The following is a 20,364-nucleotide window of genomic DNA, read 5'->3' as shown; positions in this document are numbered from 1 at the left end:
CAGCTTCTAGAAGCTGAAAACAGCCCACCCCTGAGTGACAGCCAGCATGGACACAGGTTTTCTAGTCACACAACCATGTGGAACTGAGTTCTGCCAACAACCTACATGACCTTGAGAACAGGCTCCACTCCCGAGTCTCCAGAAAGCAATGCAGTCCTGCTGACAACTCGATTTCAGCATTGTATCCAGAAAAACTTTCTGAGCCTGTAGGTCTTCAGGTCTCTGGAACTTGAGATAATAAACTTGTTTTAAGTATTTGTGGTAATTTATGCAGTAGCAGGAGGAAGCCAGTACAGGCACAGAGAAATGACTAATAGATTTCTTTCCTTTTTTCCCCTCTTTTTTTTGCCCTCATCCACTGATTCCTCATTGCTCTCATGCTTCCTTGCAGCTATCCTTTGTTTTTTTGTTCCTCACAAGTTTGAAATCAGAAGGATCGAGAGGAAGGGAAGCCCTACTCTGTTATTAGAGTCTTATTCTTCCCCAGCCCTCTGTAGAGTGCTCATGGCCTCCACTCCCCTTTTTTCTTCTCCCTTTGTCTTATTCATCCCACCCTCTCAGCTCATGGTGGTAGGCAGTGGAGGCTGGGAGTAATCAAAATTATTTGGGAGATAGGGGAAGAAACTTTTTTTTCTTCACAAAAAAAAATCCATATCCCCTTTTCTTTTTTTTTTAAGATTTATTTATTTATGCATTCAAGAACTGGGGTACAGGCCAGAGGTGTGGGGGGCTGAGAGGATTCACCAGAGACAGAGTGAGGAGCTGTAGTGCCAGGAGAGCACAGAGCAGGTTTTCTATGATTCAGCAGACCAGTAAAGGAGAGTCCTGGAACCCTCTGTGGCTTTCTTAGGTTTTTATGGAGCTTTTACATGTAGTGCAACAACCAGGTATAAGGCAGGCAGCGTTCCCCGGGGCACAGGAGGCCGGCAGGCCACCAAGCCCCCAGCAAGTTCACCGTGGGCTTCTCTGGTGTTCTTTCTCCCCTTCTCTCTCCTGCCTCTTTCTCCTGCCTCTGCTTCTCTTGGCAATATCTCAATACTACAGTCATGGCCCACAGAAGTAAACAATACAACTTATAAAAATGTAACAAAATGCAGGTGCTCCATCAGGCAGGGCAATCCTAATGGCAGGAGGGCAGAAAAGCCTGAAAACCATTTACCCTACAGGAGCAGAACAGCCACATTGACTAAAACATACCGCTGAGGGGAGCAGCTGGTGAGACAGGAGAGGTCTGCTGCGCCATGTAGGTAGCTCCCTGGCCGCCGATTGAACTCGTGCTGTAGTGGCTGCTGATAGCTTCATAGGTTGCTTCTTAACCCCTTACATTACTAGGGAGGCCCCATATCCCCTTTCCTTAGATTGAAGTGAACTTGAATACAACGGAAAGAGAAAAATCTGAAAGAGTCTTAAAAGGAGGCTTGTTTTTGAATGGAGTGCCTGTTTGTTTTATAAAACATCATCAAGGTGGTTGAGACGATAGTCTTCATGAATTTTTGAGCAGGGTGGAGATCTATGAATGTCCTCGGCAGTGTCAGAATCATTAGTGCTCAATGTCTGTCTTTCATCAGGGTTTCCTTGTCTTAATAGGTTGACAATATCCAACATAGGAATTGTTCAGCTCAACTATAATATCATGTGATAGATAATATCCTCCCTTGCTAAATGCATCCTCAGGTAAAGACAGCTGATGATAGAAGGATTTGATATGTTTGCTTAATGCTAAATGACATTACATATAATTTTCTTCCCTAAAAGGAAGTGGGACATGAAATGGACCTGCTGAGTCAGGCTTACTTCTTTTAAGACCTTACTGAGGTCTCTATGTCAGTGTTTCTATGTGGATTATAAAGAAATCTATCTTGGTTGTGTGTTCTCTTTGGCACACAGAGATGCCCAGGTTTAAAAAGTTTGTTTTCAGATGAATATGAGGAGAAATTTTGGGAGTAGAAGATATTTACAAATAGTGTATAATGGGGCCTCCCTTGTGATGTAAGGGATTAAGACACAGCACTATCAAGCTATTCATAACTACTCTAGCATGAATTCAATTCTCGGCCAGGGAGCTACCCACATGGCCCAGCAGACCTCTCCTGACTCACCTGCTGCTCCCCTCAGCAGTGTATTTCAGTACATCTGCCTGTTCTGTTCCTCACTCTGTCTCTGGTGAATCTTCTCACCCCCGCACCGATGGCCTGTACTTCAGCTCCTGTATGCATGGATAAATAAATCTTAAAAAAATAGTGTATAATGCTGAAGTCTAAGCTGGTCTAAGTTCTATTTCGTAGAGAAGAAATAGACTTCCATGAAGGAAATGATCATTTTCAGGTAATGAATGTTCATATGACATAGGCAAGACAATTAATAGGTATTAATGTATGATCCAAGAATGGACAGCTTAGAAGAAAGTCAAGAATTTCCCATAACTGGATTTCTTAATGTAGAGAACTTGGGAATTTATATACAATACTTGTAAGACCTTATTTCTCACAAGAGCACTACAAAGTAGATACCATTATTAGTTCTGGGTTACAAATGAAAACAAGTCAAAGCTCAAATAGTTAAATCCTTGTCAAAGGTCACATGGAAGGCATTGGCACAGATGAGATTCACAATCATGGTGTCTAATTCCAAAGTGGCTGCTGTTTTCTTGCTAGCTCTCAACTACCCTCATAAGGATACTTGGAGAGGATTATTACACGGTCCCTTTCCTCTACCCTCTTTTTTTTTTTTTTTTTACTGTTTTTTTCCTCTCATAATTCTCCTATAATCTAGGTGGATTCTATGAACTTCTCAATTTACTCCTTAGGAAGATTTATGCCTTAGAAAGGGTAAGTTTCTTTCCTAAGATCACAGCTACTCAGTGTCAGAGATAAGATTTACATCTAGCCTTTTATGTCTTCAATTCCATGTTCTTACTAATATAAGAAAAATTATTAGGAAACCCTAAAATGCTTATTACTCCAGGAATAGTTATAATTAGTCTTAATGTTTTCTATCATAATCAGAGCAGTTATAGAAATAAGATTTTGGAGATGTATAAGAAATAAGAGATCATTAAATAATTTATTGAACCTTTACTAAAAAGTTGAAGTATTGAAAATATTAATAACCAGAGATTAGGCAATACAGTACATAATATATTAATATAGTAAGTGATACTTAAATATTTTATCTAGAGTCACTCAGTAAGAGAAAATAATATTGTAAATATGATAAGAGAGAGAAATGGTTAATGAATGGTAGATTTCCATCCAGAGACAAGTCATAGATCCTGATCAATAAGTTACCTTGGATTTTCCGATGATTACTTACTATGGTGCCCTTATCTTAAGCAAAAGGGCCCTGTTGTCCCCACCCCTCAGCTCTCTAGGCAGTACTGGGTAAGTCCTGGCACAGCACTGCCCAGTGACAGCATACACCCTGAGGTAGTGTGGGCATCTCTGTGCTGGGATTGCCTTCAAGTTCAGGTGCATCGGTTAGTAGTTTTCATCATTATAGGAACCTTAGCACTTAAAAAGAAATGAAATTGGCTCATGATGAATTGAATGATAAAAGGGTCTTTTTCTTATATCTGAAGGTATTAATGCCTCTTCTTGTAGTGACATTCATTTTTTTCATATTTAAATATTTCACGTGCCTTTGCCTTGTGCTGTATTTTGAAAATTTATGCTTTACATCTGTAAAGTGCCTCAAACCTTTTTAAAATCAAGAAGGGCTTCAATATTAAATGAATGAACAAACAAATGAATATTTAAGTAAATAAATTACTTTAACTTAGAGACTTTGCAGTGAAGACCTAGAAAATAGAAGCAATTCTTCCCTGTATAGAGCCATGTAAAGTAGTTTTTAATGTATATAACAAAGACTAATGCACTAATACTGATTTTCTTTAAGCAGGACCTCAGAAAATGATTCTAGGTATTTATTATAAGTACCCTAGCATGGATCTGGTATTTATTAGAAAGAATTCTTATACAGAGGAAACTGAAATATTGGAAAGGATTAAGGAAGTTACTTTTAGTATGATTCTTAAAATTTACTTGTTTTCATTGGCCTGACTACTAAATTATGATTCCACACAGAAAAGAAGACAGGATAGATTGGCTAAATAAAAGAAAATTACAGTTAGAGAATATTTAATTTGTGACTTTCCTATACATTTATTTTTGGTAAATAAAAACAAATTATAACATGCAGTTTCAAAGTGTTCCAATGGTTAAAATCTTTGGTTCTGTAATAACATTATATAATATTTGAAACAATTTTTAATGGGATGTTTAAAGGAAAATGGATGAGCAAAACACAATAGCAAATTAAATTTACCCTTCTTTTTCTCATTTGTCTGTATATTCAGCTTGAGGACTAGTGTTCTAATTTATTACAAATAAGAATTCTCACACCAGATTCAACCATCCACTAAGCCCAGAATAAATTTTAGGATTAGTGATGAATAAATCAAGAAATATATATATTTTTAATATTGCAACTCTAAACAGCAGGCAGAATTTAATAGCACCTGGATCAAGCAGAGACTAATGAGGTTTAAATTGCTTCCTCTCTGCATACACAGTTTTCTCATTTGCTCTAGCTCTTGTTAAAGGGAGAGATCATTCAGAGTGTATTTATTGAATACCTACAAGGTTTAGCCAAGTAGTCGAGAGTCTCCCACATGAAAGAAAGATACGCTTATGGATCAGAGATTAATTCACAGAAAAATGCATTCTATTGAGTTCTTAGAGAGGCTTATCTGTGTTGTTAGTCACTCAACATACACAGATTCTCACATAGCCATACGCACTGGCTACTACTGATGCTATCAATATTTAGGTTTAATCTTGAGAATGGTTAGCTAGGCACTACTCACTGCCTTGCACCCCCTTTTCAGCTCCCTAGGATTGACTGGGGTTCTGTACCAATAGCTTCTTGAAAAAACTTATTTTTTATTTCCAGAATGTCTTGGTAGACTAGAGAGATTAACCCCCATGATACCTACTGGCATGGTTCCTGGCCTACTCAGGCCTGGACAAGACCAAGGAGTCTTGGGGCTGCCTCTGCACAACTGGCAATCTGGGAAGTAGGTGATGATGGGACTGAATCTCCTAGTGACTGAAGAGGAAGCATCTGGCTGCTCTTGAAAGCACTGATGTCCAGCGAGAATCCTCACAGCATGGTCTTGCTGCATTGTAACATATGCTGTTGTGAGTCAAGGGGAATGTTCTTTACTAATCTGAGTGTTAAAAAATTAGCCTCGGGTAAAATCATCATGATGTTTTTGAACAAAAACATTGAAATTAAATTGTTTTCTTATTTATTTTGTTTATGAAGTCTTTGAAACACTAGATGGCACTAAAATATATCACAGTGCATTCTGTTATTCATGTGGGAGGATATATTCCTGAATTATGACCTCAAAAAATGGTGAGTTCTTTGTTTACAATGTTTAAACATTAGAAACACTTTAAGTGCTGCTAGTGTAGTTGATTATTGAAATAAGCAATAAGTTTACCAAACTGCAGAAACACTTAAGTTGTCATTAAAATTATTCAGTGTTATTTTAGTGGCCTGACCCAGAGCTGCTTCATCATATGTATGAGGTTGTTTCCCTCTAAGCTCAATTAAGAGGAAGAACTAGAGAACGAAAGTAATGGGTAGGTTCTGGGTTGTCTGGTAATCAGATTATAATGAGGTGTGAGTCAGATAAATATATTGATAATATATTTAAATTCTTAACATGAAACTTCTTTGGAAAGATAACTTAAAATTGCTGATATGTCACTACGTGAAGATGTCCGTAACTCATCATTGATTTGTCATCGATCAAAGGACTAATTGTTCAATTAGTCACTCTACAGAATATTTTGAAATGACCTGAAATCTCACATTTTAGAGGGTTTCCTAAATTTGACAGAAATGTAAAAATTTATCCATCATCAATGTCTTATAAAACTGAAAGAAACTTCTATATAGTATTGGTAAGAAACAAATTCTGATCAGCTGTGCAAGAGGAAAGGCTGAGTTATGGTCCTTGTCATGTGGGGATGCAATGGCAGAGCACAGCCAGTCAGTGGGAATATGTGTCAGGTGGTAAATTAATCCAAGTAGTCAAGTCACATCTTTTCCAGATGTTGTGATATTTGCCCTATTTGTTTGCTTTGAAATGTTTCAAATTTGTTGTAATTCTTTTTTATTCTAAATACATTCATTTTTGTATGTAATTTTACATTATTTTTCTTATAGGTCTCAAAAAACTGTATCAGCTTCAGACTGCGTAATCTTGGATCTACTCTACTCCAGCCCTTTTGAGTCCCCTTAAGTTTGTTCCTTCTCATTCTCTGATCTCATCTGTATTCATCCCCTTACATTGTATGACTATAAAGACTAATTATTCATTGTTACTTCACAGTCTATGCTTTTTTTAAATATTTTTTTTCTATTGGATTTTTGTTTGTGTTGTGCTCTTTGATTTTAATGTTTGTTCTCTCCATACTACCTTTCTAATTTTTTTTTGCCTAGGTGTATAAGACCATGTTCATATATCATTTCCTTCACAAAATGGGCTCTGATCTCTTTCCCAAACCTCCACATTTCCTCAAGCTAGTCAAGAGTAATTTCCCCTCATCTAGGAAAAAATGTATCTTTATTTATTGTGACACATTTCCTTGTATTTCTTGCATTATGTATATTTATGAGTATGTGTTATTTTCCCTATTGGGCTCTTAACTTGTGATAAGAGTCTAAATCTTGCCCATATTTGCATCTGTTATAGTATCTAGCACAGTAATTTATACATTATGGGCAACCTACAAATATAAATAATGGATTCATGAACATTGTTTGGTCTGAGGGTCACAGCATATGTTTTTCTCCACTACTGTATTTGAATTTTTAAATATTTTGGCCTTAGTTGTATGCTTATTTTATTTTAAAATAAAATATACATCAACCAAAGAGACTCAGAGAAAATAAAGGAGGGTGTTTTATGTTTATAAGAAATCATGGTTGTATCTCAATACAGACATTAAAATACCAGTTTCATCTTCCAGCATATTTTAAAATATATATCAGGAGCCAGCAAACTACAATCCATAGATTAAATCTAGCCAGCTTCCTGTCCTGTTTTAGTAATAAAGTTTTATTGAAACATAGCACACCCATCCATATTTCCACATCAATAACTGACTCCAAGTGACAGTAAGTTGAATAATTGCATAACCTCTATAGTAAATAAAGCCTGAAATCATTACTATCTGACCTTAGGCGGGGGAAATTGCTGACACCTGCTTTAAGTCGTGTTGGTAGTGGGTAGCCAGATGACTGGAAAGGTGAGCTTAAAAGCTTTTTCTTTAAAAACGGCTAGAGGGGCCTCCCCAGTGGCACAGCGGGTTAAGCACTGTGCTGTGAAGCTGTCCACAGCCTCTGCAGTGCAGATCCGATTCCCAGCCAGCCAGGGAGAAACCCACATGGTGTGGCAGACCTCTACTGCCTTGCCTGCTGCTCCCCTCAGCAGTGTCTCGGTCCGTCTGCCTGTTCTGCTCCCCTCTCTGCCTCTGAGGGTGAATTTTCTCACCTTCCTGCGCCTCTGACTGTACCCCAGTTCTTGTATAAATAAATACATCTTTAAAAAAAACAACAAACGACTAGAGGGTCTCCCTGGTGGTGCAAGGGGTTAAGATGCAACCTATGAAGCTATTCGCAACCACTGCAACACAAGTTAGATTCCCCAGCCAGGGAGCTACCCACATGGCGCAGCAGGCCTCTCCTGACTTGGCCGCTGCTCCCCTCAGCAGTGTACTTCAGTCCATCTACCTGTTCTGTTTCCCACTCTGTCTCTGTGAATCCTTTCACCCACCACACCTCTGGCCTGTACCCCAGTTCTTGTATGCATAAATAAATAAATCTTAAAAAAATAAAAAATGACTAGAGACTAGAGAATGACTGAAATTTCAGATTTGGAGCTACCATTTTTCGTGTTTGAGAGTTAAATTTCTCTTGGAACATATATGCCTCATTGGGCAGCAAAAAATTTTCCATAGAAAGAAGAGGAAGGAAATAGGTATTTAAGCATTTTTATTTCTCTCTGCTGAAGTTTGGTTTGAAATCAGGGTTAATTTCTCTTAATGGACTCAATAGATAAACCCTGAAATAATTCAATGGGTTTTACTTAAATCTTTGAAGTTGAACAAAGTTGCATCATCTCCCTTAAAACAGATATACGTTAATAACCAAATCATTACTACATCAATATAAAATATACAATTTTCTAATAGTGTTAATGAATGGTGTATTAAAAATTAATGTGTATTTGTAAATGCAATAGGAAGAAAGCTAATGCCATATAAAAAATTGATTTCCTTTTATTTATTTTAACAGAATACTTTAAAAATTGACTCTAGAACATTAAGTTGAGAAAAACAGCCAGTCAGCTGTTTTGAATCTTATTCTTTATGATCTCATTAAATCTTTTATTATTGTTGACATCTATACTGTATTAAAGCACTCTCTTGGCTTCAATATTGCAGTTTTGTCATTTTCAGTCACCTCTTGGATGGCCCTCATCTATGTCCTACTTCCCTCTTCTTTTTTCTTCCTAAAAATATGAGTACATGTGTCCTAAGACCCAAAGTTGGTCTTACGTTTCTCTCTTTACTATGATTTCTGGAGTGTTCTTTCTGTTTTCCTGATTTCAGCTAGCATCCCATGTAAACAACCCCCAGCTTCTCATCTCTACTACATATTTTTACTTAGTTTTAACTCAACAAAACTTAAAATGCCTGCTAGAATGTGTAAATTCAATGTCTTTGTGGACACTCAGGTGCTTTCTAATGCCCTTATTAACTAAAACTTCACGTGTTAGCTCAGGCCTGACTCTGTCTTCCTTCTTCTATCATTCCCTACAGTGAAGCAAAGTTTACTCTTTCTAATCTGGCCTCCTTGCCAACATTTTGGTCCAAATCATAATTACTGCACATTTGTATGATACTGAGTTCTAATATCAATTTATTATACTGATATGTAAAGCATTGATGTTAATGTGTAAAGCATTGATGTTAATTTAGTCTTTTAGTTTTCCTCACTCTTTCCCTATCCACCCACTTTACAAGTCCTGAATCGTACATATATTTCACAGTCTAATAGATAATCTATAACCAAATATGTCCAAAACCATGCTCTTAATATCCATTCCCAAACAAACCCTTATAGTTTCCTTCAACTCAGTTGAAGAAATAGCTATCCTACCAAGTGCTAAAACTGAAAGGTGTCATGTCAATTCTGTCTCCTTGCCAGAGTCTCTCATTGGTTTCTTACCTTTTAGGGGGACAATGATTTTCCTTCTATTTCACATTCACCTCCGGGTTGGGATGTGGTTAAATCACCTCCTATTCCTGAAAAGTGTTGCTCGACATATCTTGATTTCTCCAACATAAATGCCAATTTTATGTTATTTTTCTAGACTTTTATCTACTCCTCTTCTTCACCAATGATCTCAGTTCAATTGCAGGTCTCTATCTTATGATCTTTTAGTACACAGAATCCTCAGGTCATCCCCACACTTTCATGTAAATAAGTATACCATCAATGACCTGGCTAGTTTTTTTGATTATCTTAATTCTAATGACTTCCCTCTCTACCCCACTCTATTTTAGCCATTCATACTCCCCTGACTATTAAATGCAAGTGTGAGATAAGCAAGCATTCAAATAAAAACAATTGATGGGCCAGTACAGGCCAAACTGAAATTAAGGAGTGTGAGTTTTTGGTAGCACCAATTGGAGAGGACTTGGAATTTTTTTTTCTTTTTTTTAAACAAAACACTTAGCCACATTTAACAAAAAAAAGAAAAGGTTTTGCTCCATGAAAGGGACTGGAAGCTAAGTGTGCTCAATAATTCAAGGTGCTGCTAATGATCTGGAAGCCTGTAATGATTAGGGAATTAAGAGAGCTCAATAAAGAATTGATAGACTGGAGGAAATGGAAGGATCAGTGGACATGAGATCTCTCCGAGGTCAAACTCCCTAGTACTCTTGGGGGCACGAGAGAATAGCCATGATGAAGTATGGCCAGGGAATTGCACAACCTAAGTTCAGTGTTTCTGAGCTAGAGCAGATCCTGGTTATGACAAAATCTAGGAGGTAGCCTGAGAAAAGCAGGAGTGGAAATAAAGGTGACAGTCCTATTGTGAGAGAGACCATCTCTTCTGGTATTTGGATATATACAAAGAGTTCTTATTGCTTCCAGGATGACCCTGAAACTTGTGTTTTAACAATACCAGATTATGAACAATTTGCAAGTGTTTTCATAATACAAGAGCCTATCATCAGAGGTACTTTATCTTTCCTCACTAAGATCATTCACTCTTATTTGCTCAGTGAAATCTCAGTAACATGAATAAAAAATAAATCATTGAAATTTAGACTACTTGTTTTTAGTCATAATGGTTCCCATCAGCTCTTATATCTATAGCACTCACTGTACATTAACCATGCATTATTAACTCTTTATGTTCGTTGAGGCAGCAATCTTAGTCTACAACTCCATCAGACTTTAGAGCACCTAGGAGATCCTTAATACATATGAGTTGATTTATATAGCTGTGTTAGGATAGGTTCAAGTTCATTTATAATTCCAGCTGGAAAGTTAAGATCTGACCATTCAGTTGGGAGGGTCACTGAACCTTTAAAAGTGAAACATATGAAGGATAATCTGTGAGAATATTCCAATAAAAATTATTTTTGAAAGTGCACGTTTATTTATGCAAGAAAGAATGCATAAAATATTTTCAAATTTACAACTCAAATATTTTTTAAAGTTGGAGAAAAATATAACTTCTCTTTGGAATCAAACATGGTGTTTTACTAGCATCTTTATTGCAATTTGCATGTATAAATACTTCTGAGATCCTTTGTTATCAATTTCTTCTTATTGATGAAATAGAGCAGTTGTTGCCAATCCTATTGATCACAATTTATATATCTACAGCACCTGTTAGTAACACTGTATTGTATCATGTCTCATCCTAGAAAGTACTCATGATCCTCTTTACTTTGTTTCTGGACATACATGTTCTCTTTCTGAAGTGTTATATCAAAGATTGGAATTATTTTGAAATATTAAGAAATAAGTGAAAAACTATATGGTAGAGATTTTTGACCAGAGAGAGTACGTGGTATCATTTTGATCTTTTTAGTTTTATTAACAATTGATTTGTGTCCCAACATGTGGTCTATTGAAAATATTCCATGTGCACTTGAAAAAAAAATATAGGCAGTGACTTTTGGGTGAAGTGTTCTGTAGATATTTATTAAAACTATTTGGTCTAGTTCTTCATTTAAGGCTATTGTTTCCTTGTTTAATATCTATATTGTTGATCTGTCCACAGTTGTGAGTATTAAAATCACCTAGTATTATTTTGTATGTCTCTATGGTATATATTTTTTTGAACCTTTGTGTCAATTTGGATCACTACCTCTGGCTTGTTTCTCAGATTGAAGTGGTCATCAGCAATTATTTCTTTAAATGAAATTTCACTACCTTTATCTTTTCTCCTTCTGGGGGGAGAAATAATGGGTGCTATTCTTTGGTTACCTCAGGTTAGCCCTAAAGGGCTCTTAAACTATTTTCATTTTTGAAAAGTATTTTTTCTTTGTTATTCTATTTGTGTATTCTCTGAAATTATGCCTTTGAGCTAACTTATTCTCTCAATTGCTTGCATTTACCTGCTGTTGAGGCCTTCTATTGTATTTTTTTTTATTTTGGTTATAGCAATTTTTTAGATCCATTAGTTCTAATAATAACTGTCTCATAATTTCTTAGTCTTTAGTTTGTTCCTGTTTTACACTATCCATTTATTTTTGATTTCTGTAAGCATTATAGTAACTGTTGCATTGAACTCCTCAGGCATATTTTGCAGTTCTGCTGGATTAAGATTGCTCTTGTTTTTTTAAATTTTTTAAATTTTCCTCCAGCAATTGTGATGTGTGCTTCTGTATCTTTATGATTATTATTGTTTTCATGGGTTGTAATAGGGATAGATTTTCAGATATGCCTTTGCACCTGATGATGTGATTAGAGAACTGGTACTGGCAGGGGATAAACTGTAGAAAGGAGCCAGGACAACAGGGTACTGAGCGTTAGAGATTCAAGTTTCCTAATGTGCTGAGCTGTGTGTGTGATTTCACAGTGACCCCTCCTTTAGGCCAGCTCCACTGCCTAAGGGTCTCATAGTCTCATGCCAGCTTCCAGCTCTAGGCTATGTTTGAGTACTAGATGCAGCCTGGGCATGGTTTGTAGTTGAGTCAGGGTCACAAGCCAGGAGCTGTTCTCTTTTCTTTTGTAGCACAGAACTTTGTCCTGGTGTGTTTGCTCCTATTGTTAACATGTGCTTTAACTTTGGTTAGCAAAGTGTTCATTATAATCTTGGTTTCAGCTTAGGGCGAGGTAGGGCAAGGACAGGGAGGATGGAAGGTGTATTGAATATCCCACCCTCAGTTGCAAACAGTAGCCTCGCCTATGAGGAGATGCAGGTGATCTGTGTCTGACTCTCCCCACTGATTTGGGTTCCAACTGTTCTAAATTGGGAGCTTTAGGCTCAAGCCAATAATCACCACTCTTCCTCTCTGCTCCTATAGTTGTCCTATAGTGCATCCTTTTTTCCCGGACGACTACTCTCTGCACCCCTGTACCCCACTCTGTGGTGGTTCTCCAAAGTCTCCCATGTGGATATGCTCTTAGTCACTAACTGTGGCAGGTTCTGTACAGCAGCAGCCCCTTTCTCTCAGGGGCTGTACTACTACAGTATCACTGTACACACAGTTCAATCACAGTTTTTTCCTACCTCTTTCTATCAGACTGCTGCTCCGGAAACGTACTGCAATCGTCCCTTTGTCTCTCAGGGATTGTTGACTTTGTTCGGCAATATTTACGGAGGCAGTGATCCCAGTGTCTTCGCTCTGCTGCCATCTTTCGGATCTCATGGCAGAGATTTCTTAAAGAAATATTTACCAGCATATTTGGAGTGACAACCAACATTTTTTAAATCACTGGAAAGTACACTTAGAATAGAGATAGGGTTTCTTTTTTATTTTTAAGATTGATTTATTTATGTATACAAGAACAGGGGTACAGGCCAAAGATGGGGGTGGGGTGGTGGTGGTGAGAGGATTCTCCAGAGACAGAGTGGGAAACAGAATAGGCGAATCGACTGAAATATATTGCTGAGGGGAGTAGCAGGCAAGTCAGGAGAGGTTTGCTGCACTGTGTGGGTAGCTCCCTGGCTGGGGATCGAACTCATGCTGCAGTGGCTGCTGACAGCATCATAGGCTGCATCTTAAACCCTTGAGCCACCAGGGAGGCCCTGGAAAGAGTTTCTTATACAGAGTATTGTTGGGTCCCTGAATGGGTGATATAGGTGGTAGATGGTCTCAGAACAGAGCTTTTAAAAAAATTAATAAATCATGACTGCCTTACTCAGTAAGATCTAAATTGCCATAAAATACACCATAAAATATTTTTAATATTTTGGAAATAAACAAAATATCCTTCTTTCTAAGACATCTATTCTTTCCAGAGCTGTTGATAACCAAAAGGTGTGGAATAGATTTCACTGGAGAAAATATGTGCTGTCATCAAAAGAGCTTCAAGAGATTTTAAGTGAAAACAAGCAAAGTTCACCCACAGAATGTGTATCATGACTGATTTCAAAAAGGGAAGTTGGATATTAAAAACAGAAGTGTGAGAAAGACCTTTTTGATCAAACCAAGTATAGGTATTATCTACTCTGTAATAAAAATAATAAATTTTAAAAAGTGCTTAATTACTAAAAATAAACATTGGAATCGTCTATGTTGACCAATAGGGAAGTAGTTACATGTATTATGGTTCTCTATGTAATGAAATTAACTCTGCATTTATTAAAAAAAGTATGTAGTTGATGGGCATAGTTAAATTAGTAAGGGATCAATAGTAAAGTGCAGTATGTATAAGTGACATTTAAGTACATTTCTAATGATCACTCGAAGAACATTATGTACATATGCTGTTTATATCCAATATTCTTGTCTGGAAGGACACATGAAAAGATGAGTAGGATTACCCTTAGGAAGAGAAAATAGGATAAATGCATAGGGAGGATGACTTTTTTGTCATTTTATTCATTTCTGTAGCATTTTTAATATCTGCATATATTATGTTTATTTAATAAACTGTGAAAAATGCTGAATTCATGTTCTATAACTTGTTAAGATGATGTGAATCCAAATGATTGATCCATATTACAGTAAATAAAACTTCTGTAAAAATTCCACAAGTGGATAAATAGCTGTTATCATCCTAGAAATTTATATTCCTTCTTTTTTATTCACACTTAGACTTTAGAAGTGATTAAAAATGTGTTAAAATTCAAATTAATTGCAACAACATGATGTAGTGGAAATAGTAGTCTTATTTAGCTGTTCCTCTTTCCACTTTCATGTGAATAGTGATCTCCTGTCTCCTGTGTTAAAAGGGGGTGTACGTATTCATCTTTAAGATTCTGCTCCACCTTAGAATTCCGGTATTCAAACTCTTATTTCTAGAAAGTAGAGGACTTGCTGATAATTTAAATAATTCTGTGAACTGTTTGAAGGTTTTTTTAATAACTTAATGATATTATATAGTAGCGATTAGGATGGTTGACCTCAGCAGGAACATCTTACACCAGGGTGTGGCGATTTTGGAAATTGTGGTAGGTAGAACAATGGCACTCCAAAATATTCATCTCTTAATAACCCAAACCTATGGATATGTTGGCTTCTGCAGCCCTTTATGCAGGTATGATTATTTAAAGGATTTCGCGATGGGAAAATAACCCTGCATAGTCAAAAGGATACTTCGAGGTGGGGAGGGAGGTCAGTGTCAGAGTGAAGCCTGTGACTTTTGAAGTCAGAGGTGGTGGAGTAAAGGGAGATTTGAAGATGCTACCTTTCTGACTTAGAAGACTGAAAAAGGCAGCCAAAGGCAAAGAAAATAGTCTCTGCAAGCCAGAAAAGGCAAGGAAATGGATTCTCCTCTTGAGCCTCCAGAAAGAACATAATTCTGCTGATACCTTGATTTTAGATTATTAGAGCCTGTTCTGGACTTCTAATCTCCAGACAGGTAAGATAATATTTATGTGATAATCTGTTACAGCAGCAAAGAAAAGTAATACAGTGATTTATATCTAGCATTAAAATTTGAGGGTCACATCAACTATTGCTTCCATCTCCTTTAATACCAATAAAAACTGTCAAGCAGAAGATTGATGAAAATTTGAGGCACTCACTAACAATCAAAACTACATATAACATGCTGTTGAATTTTGTGGGCAAAATATAAAAAAATATATCATAGGTACTTATTTTAGGAAAATATTTTTCTTTTTGTTTACATGCTGGACTTTTAATTGTAAATGTACACTATTTAAGAAAGAGAAATTACAAATAGATATTTAATGAAGATAAGAATGAGAGTATACCATTATACTTGGCATGAATGGTAGAAAACCATGGGAAATTATTTTGGGTTTTGTCCCTGGTCTTCTGATATAAGTGATTATTTAGGACAATGTGACACTTTGTAGTGATACTAAATTCTGCCTGTAAGAATGAATGGCATTGGCAACAAATATTTAACAAGTCCTGGTTTACTGCCCATCCATATCCCTTTTACTCTAGTTCAGTATATCTCTGTTAGTTTCAATTTTAAATGTCAAGCACTACCAAAGTGGGACTTATAAGAGAAGGGAATTTATAAACACAATATATTACAAGTGTCTTGTTTTCCTTCAGAATTGACCATGTTTACCAAGATTTACTGTGCTTTTATTTCTCCCTGTACAGACAGGAAAAGCATGTTGGTGAAGAGATCTTATGGTAAAAATAGGATCACATTTAAGCCATAGTGAAACTTAGGGAGGGATAATTCCAGGGTCTTTCTCTGAGATCCTCCCTCTGCTAAGGGCCTCCATTGTCAGAAAGTCCCACATAATGTCTTAATGGAATAAATTTGGGGAAGTGGGTTGGATGGAAACAAGTTCCTTGAGGAGAGTCTAGATGTTCTGTGAGTGAACTGAATAAGAATTCACTATGATTGGAAAGGTAGATCTTTGGGGTCAGAAGAAAACATAGCTATAGTATCTACATATTGCTTTTTGGAGATTTTATAAGATGTTTGAATGAACTCCACAGTTCATTCTGTATACACACTGTCTTTGAAATTTGGGGTCTGTCACACAGATGTAGTAACCATGAGAGGTATTGTGTAGGATTTATATACTTAATATTACTTTACATTGCAGAATGTTGCCAAATAGAAAAAAGGAGTAAGGGACGGGATTTTGCTATTCTAGTGCTTCTAATATATGTCCATATAAAAGTATAAAGGAAAAAATAAAATACTCTTCAATTATATTAAATAAAGGCATTTCAATTTACTCTTTTGACACATGGTGTCTTGACTCACAATGCATTATAGTTAGGTATATTTTCAGTTTCTAAAGTATTTTAACAATATATCCAGCTTATTTTAAATGTGTTGGATATGTACTGTCACTAAATTCAACAATTCTTATTTTAGAATTTTAATGGGGGGATTGAGAAAAAACTTATTATTTTTAAAAAATTTATTCTTAAATTTTCATTATCAGATTGAAATATGGCTATGAAATGTTAGTACCCATGCACCATAATGGATTTCAGTCATTCCAAGAAAATCATGTTCTTTAATAGAAATGTAATAAAAATCTGTCTGCTGAAGCATATAACCAGATATTTGATCCAATTCATTGAATGTTCTGATAAAATTCACCAGCCTTTGTATCCAATCTATCCTTTTTTTTGAGACAAGAACATTCATTCTTAGAAAAACCATTCCAGGACTATTGTTAGTCACAAGTGAAATATGTCTTAATTCATCTATCCCAGTAAAACACTGGAGTAAGTGTGACATGGGAATAGAGGTAGAAGACTTATTTATTCTTGGTTTCTATAGCAAGCAGGGCTAGCTTTCTGGGCAGGTGACACGTGCAATCAAACACTGTCACCATGCTCAGAGAAGTCTGGTGTTTTGTTAATGCTCTACTATCCCCTCCATGAAATTCTCAATATATTATTTTTGAGCATGTGGTCATTAGAGGAACTACTGTGGGGTGACAGCCCATGGGAAAGTTTGTTATCTACAGCGGCACCCATCTTCCTGCTCAGGTCCTGAGTCCAGCATGTAGTCTGCAGAGCAACTGGCTTGGCCTGCTTCAGGGCAGTACGAGGAGTTGCTGGGTGAAGTGGATAACTGAGAAGTAATATGGGCCATGTTTGCACTGGTGACATAGGCAGCAGCAGCAGCAGAAGTGGAAATTGTGAGAAGTTCTAAGCACTGCGAGAGGCTGATTTGTCCCTCAGTTTCCCAAGAGAGCTTGTCCTTGAGGCTTCTACACAAATATTAACTCTGGTTTAGTGCTGGGGCAGGAACTGCTGGTTTTCTCAAAGGCAAGTGTTGTCAATAAATTAATACACGATGAAAGCATACACATGTACATTCCAATACAGCATATCAGAGAATTAATAGAACTATTCAAAGAATGTAGTCTTTGGTTTTGAAAACTTCCACAACTTTGTAAAAAAAAAAATCAATAGGATTACAGAATAGAATTAAACTTAAGGATGATAGCATTAGCAGTAAACTGAAAAGAATTCTATTTTGATATGATGCCTTCATATGAATTATTAGTGAGGAATACAATTTAAAAATTTTTTTCTGGGCCTCCCCTGGTGGTGCAGCGGTTGAGTGCAGGGCTGTGAAGCTGCCTGCAGCCTCTGCAGGGCCCATTTGATCCCCGGCCGCCAGCAAGGGTCCCACATGGCGCAACAGACCTCTCCTGCCGTGCCTGCTGCTCCCCTCAGTAGTGTATTTCGTCAGTCTGCCTGTTCTGTTCCCCACTCTGGCTCTGGTGAATTCTCTCACCCTCCTGCGCTTCTGACTGTACCCAGTGCTCGTATAAATAAATAAATAAATAATAAAAAAATAAAAATTATTTTCTTATAATTAAAAATATAGCAATAACATACATAAGTAGATGTTTTCAGTTATATGAAAATTGTGAAATTGCTTTCAGCTTCTTGAAAAACCTCTACATGTTATAAGAAATTTCAAGGAATAAACCAAAATGACACTGTAATTTTTATTTATTAAATTTAGACCGCTATGAAACTCCTTTTTATGAAGATTTAAATCTCTGTAGAAAAAATGTGTTGTGAACCATTAACTCATATGCCTAAATTTATATTTAAAAATAATTGATAAGAAATTTATACCAATGTTGTCGCCATTTATAAAATATTCTTTACAGCTCAGCAATAGTTGCATTAGCAGAAAGGTTTTCTCAAAATTAAAAATTATAAAAAATCATTTGTGATGTATTTACCAAGAGTGATTGACATCACATTCATATATGGACTGAAAATGAAAACACATTGTATATATTTTGGCGATTTAATGAATAAAGGTGTAGAAAAGTGAATCAAAATCTTGTGATCAATTAAGATAGCCCATTAAAAAATCTAATGTATTTATTATATTATTCCAAATTATTACACCAAGTATTATTTTCATAATTTACATTTTATATTGATACCTACATTATTCTCACCTTTATTATGTTTTATAATAAAATATTTTTAAAGGAAAAGTTCTTATATATTTAGTAGCTCTCATGGTATCTTTTTCCCACTCCTTGAAAAAAGGGCCCCTCATTTTCATTTTGCACTGGACTTTACAAACTATGTAGTTAATATTGATAGCAAGATTTAGCACTGAGGTTTCTCTCGAGAAATCTTCCCTTTGAATTCTTATTCTTTACAACTGAAACCGAGAGATGATTTGGCCTATTAGAAATAGAAATGTTTCAGGTTTAGGAATATTTGCCTTTCAACACCCAAAACAATATAATTACCAAATACATTTTCTTTTCCACATTTTATTAACATAGAACCCAGCCTCTTGGTCCTCTGTCTCTGCTCACCTACCTGCTTTTTAAAGATAGGTAGACAAGTTACATGGTATGTGAAACACAAAGTTGTTAACATCCTTCCCAAATGGAAGATTTTTCATCATCTTCACTCAATTTGATGTTTTCCCATTGACTTACCATTTGCTTGACTTCATCCTGAAAGAGAGAACAATGACAAGAGGCTCAGGTGTTCTGGTGGCCTCCAGTTTGAAGCTTGGAAGATTTATGTCTAGACAGCTGTGTGCAAAACCTCTCTGCACATGGAGATCAACATATCCCCCAAGGATATAATGAGCAAAACTAGAAGAATAATGAAGAAAAATGACAGGCACACGGAAGGGGAATAAACAGGGTATGCCTCTGGTAAATAACTCCCTGAAGGACTCTTAGAAAAGACTTACTGATTAATTGAATCAATCCATCATCCTTGGGGTGACAGCATCAATTTGCAATCTTTTTTGGGAGTTGTTTTACTCCATTGCTGTTACAGCTTAAATTCATATGAGGGTAGACTGAGAGGTTAAAAATATAACTATTTTGTTATTAAGGTGCCATAATTTTGTGCTCTCATTATCGAAGAGGCGTAGGCTAATTTTAATAACAGTTTAGACTGTGTCAGAGCATCAACATGTGGCTTATAAAAGGATTTTTCTTCTCTGAATTTATCTTACACATATCAACTCTCATTACCCATCTAAATTTTAAGTTCTTTGCTTCTAAACTTCATAGTGCTTCAGAATATTTAAAAACAAACTTCATTATGATACTAGAGAACATGAAAAATATGTATCACCTTTTGGAGGAGCTTACCTTCATTTACTTTGTTGTCACTGGTGATCATTATTTATAATAACTGTGCAGATTTCAGTGGTAAATGAAACACTTGAATATGTTATCTAGTTCAAGTTTTTGTTGAATTCAAAAGCATAGAGTACCTAAATGTCAGATAGTTTGCTCTCAGAGCTATCAAATGTGATTATTTCAAGGTACTAGTATGTTTTAAGTTGGGCATAAAATATCCATCACAGATAATCTTACTTTCCCTTCTTGGGAGTAGTTTGAAGGTAAATGTGATTAAAAGAAAAGAGGATCAGGGCCTCCCCGGTGGCGCAGCGGTTGAGCACTGGGATGCTAGACTGCCTGCAGGCTCTGCAGCACTAGTTCGATCCCCGGCTGCCGGCAAGGGTCCCACATGGCACGCAGACCCCTCCTGCTGCACCTGCTGCTCCCCTCAGCAGTGTGTTTCGTCAGTCTGCCTGTTATGCTTCCCGCTCTAGCTCTGGTGAATTCTCTCACCCTCTTGCGCTTCTGACTGTACCCAGTGCTTGTATAAATAAATAAATAAATCT

Source organism: Talpa occidentalis, unplaced genomic scaffold (assembly GCF_014898055.3).
Source record: "Talpa occidentalis isolate TD23 unplaced genomic scaffold, MPIMG_talOcc4v2.1 talOcc4.2, whole genome shotgun sequence".
In the NCBI taxonomy this organism is placed as follows: Eukaryota; Metazoa; Chordata; class Mammalia; order Eulipotyphla; family Talpidae; genus Talpa; species Talpa occidentalis.
The sequence above is the reverse complement of the archived record's forward strand: the minus strand, read 5'-3'. Positions refer to the sequence as shown.